At 36.8% G+C, this 2,575-nt stretch overlaps 1 protein-coding gene across 1 annotated transcript in view; it reads right to left on the reverse strand.

Moving 5' to 3' along the window:
• Rab23 (RAS oncogene family member Rab23) overlaps positions 1-1,482 on the reverse strand; it is a 59,072-nt gene extending 57,590 nt beyond the window's left edge. Inside the window, exon 1 of the mRNA XM_074097872.1 lies at positions 1,225-1,482. The gene's annotated coding sequence lies outside the window, so the exon portion shown is untranslated. The remainder of the gene's footprint in view (positions 1-1,224) is intronic.
• Positions 1,483-2,575: the final 1,093 nt, after the last annotated feature.

The raw sequence follows: 2,575 nt of genomic DNA on the forward strand, positions 1-2,575 counted from the left end.
GTACGATACTCATAAGGTACCTATTGTTCATTTTATATGTCCAACAATATTAATAGCGTAAGTAGTAGCTTAACTATTAACATTGTTGGACATATTAAAGATTAATGGAGCGCGCTCCCTAATAATTAATCGTAAATAAAAATATGGCGTCGATTTAAAGCAATGATAGGTCAATCCTGTAGGGCTACTACGAAATTCGAAAATCGAAGTTGGTATCGTAGTGAGAGGGATGGTACGATACGAACTTCGATTTTCTGCCTCTCTGCTCGTCTCTGCGTCAATAGAAGCGGACCCTCCGTGTTCTAAATTCGGATTTGCGATAACTTTAATGGCTGCGTGTCTAGCCTTTATTGCCCATTATTTGTTCGTTTGTTTGTTCGATACATGTGAACTTGAACCATGAACAATAGCTCTTTATATTTTCTCCGATTAGCCGTAAACGTAAAGCTCTGTGCATTCCAGTTTACCTTACCATGTAACATTGACTATAATTATTTCTACGTAAAGTTTATTTTAATTACTCCTATATCTTATAAGCACGGCAATAGGATTTATTCTGATAGACTTAATAATAAGTTAATTAAGTCTAAGACTTAATAATAAGTTAATTAAGTCTATCAGAATACATCTTATTGGCGGAAGGGATGAATTGACGATGCATGTGCGTTCTTACTTATAGGAAACTACAACTTCTCTAGTCGAATATTAATACTTACCTATCGATGATAGATAGATACTTAACTCATGAGTTATTCCCATGTCCAACAGTGGACGTCCTACGGCCGATGATGATGATAATGAGATAACTTAAGTAAATGTCAAATATTCATATACCTACTTCCTTAAAGGTTCGCGTTCAACATTATTTCCAATCGCAGTATTATTGAAGCAAGGCAAGTGAAAGTTTTCCATTGACAAAAACGTACGTAGGTAAGTTCGAAAATTCTGTACTGGTCACAGATTTTGATCAATAGTAGCTATCTTAGAACATTTTGTGAAATGCAAATTCTTCAGTATTTCTTTTTTAAAGTATGGTATTTCCAATATAATCGTTCATTTCATTTTAATGTTAAATTTTCCTTAAATTAACTAAACTATCGAAAATAAATGTGAACTGTAGTGGACCGAAATAAAATTGAAAAAGACATCAATAAGTTTGAAGGTACTTAGCCATAGTTAGCTCACATTCTTCATTTTAATTGAACACAAAGCTTGAGAACTCACATTAAGCTCCGTCTGCCGAACCGAAGTTCTGCTCATGCGCTAACATCCAATAACAATCGTTAGCAAATCACACGCTGACACGTACAAGATTTTCACTTCACTGAACGACTTCAGGCACTCACTTGAGAGAGCTTTGACTGGGAAATGATCGCGGAAAATCGTGTGAGCGGTGACACGGCGTGCGGTCGCACAGGGGGCTGTGTGGAGACTGGAGGCCAACTGGAGGCGGCGGCTCGGCTCGGCGCGGGCGCAGGCTCGAGTGGAAAGTTCATCGAACGAGAGCAGCTAGGCCGCCGTCACACGTGAAAAACACCTATACCCTTTGGGAAGTTCCGCTAGAGGTCTGACAGCTGACGGATCAACGGAGTTAAAGTTTATAAAAATAAAAGTAAATACCCTCAGTCATCAGTGGGGGAGGTTAAATTTGCTTCGGATGTGTTTGAATCGCCTACAGTCAGAGGTTCCATACAAAATAAATGGAAATCAGAGTTTTTTTATGTTTTTTCCCTTAAGTATGCTATGATATAATTTAATGTCAAGGAGAAATACATACCTACTATATCTGTAGGTACCTATAAATTCTGTCAGGTACGTGGGTAACAAACAAACAGTGGTGTTTTTGTAAAAAAAATACACTTTCAAAGAGTTGTAGGTATATTTCACCACGAAGACTCAGAAACTGCTATTACCGTTTCAAAAGATCGAATAGTCCTTAGAATTTGATATTAATTTCAATTTGATGCCTCTAATCTACCGAGAAAATAGTGGTAAGTAACATTCCTATGCATTACAATACTCTTTGGTGGTAACAAACAGACAAACACACACATGCACGAACGCACTCAGAGGCGAACGATTATTTATTGTGAAAAAGTTCTACTGTGAAATTCTATTGGAATAATATAACCAGTTGGCTATAGTAGTATTACAAATTGGTAATGGAAAGATTCCACGGTAACAAGTGGAACATTAAAGTACAGACTATTGAGAGAAAACATAATTTCGTTGCTAATTACTGCATAATCAATTAAAAAATTGAAATCTAATTTTACGTTACAAAGTAAAGGGTTTCCACATTGTAGTAATTCTCGCCAACCGCCTGACTGAAGTGCGCGCGCATGTTCTGAAGAATGTTCCAACCATTATGTTTGAAACTTTGCATTTATGTCTTTTGGCCTAGAATGTGGTACCTATATCCGTGGAATAATTTAATTATCAAATGAATCTAAAATTCTACGAAGAAAAGTAACAAATAAAGTGCCACCGATGCCTTGAGCTTGAGTTGAGTGAGATCTCATTCTCATTGCACATTGTAAAACGTCTTTGTTCCTGAACTTTCGTCATTCGTCAT

The sequence above is a fragment of the Choristoneura fumiferana genome, chromosome 14 (genome assembly GCF_025370935.1).
Source record: "Choristoneura fumiferana chromosome 14, NRCan_CFum_1, whole genome shotgun sequence".
Taxonomy (NCBI): Eukaryota; Metazoa; Arthropoda; class Insecta; order Lepidoptera; family Tortricidae; genus Choristoneura; species Choristoneura fumiferana.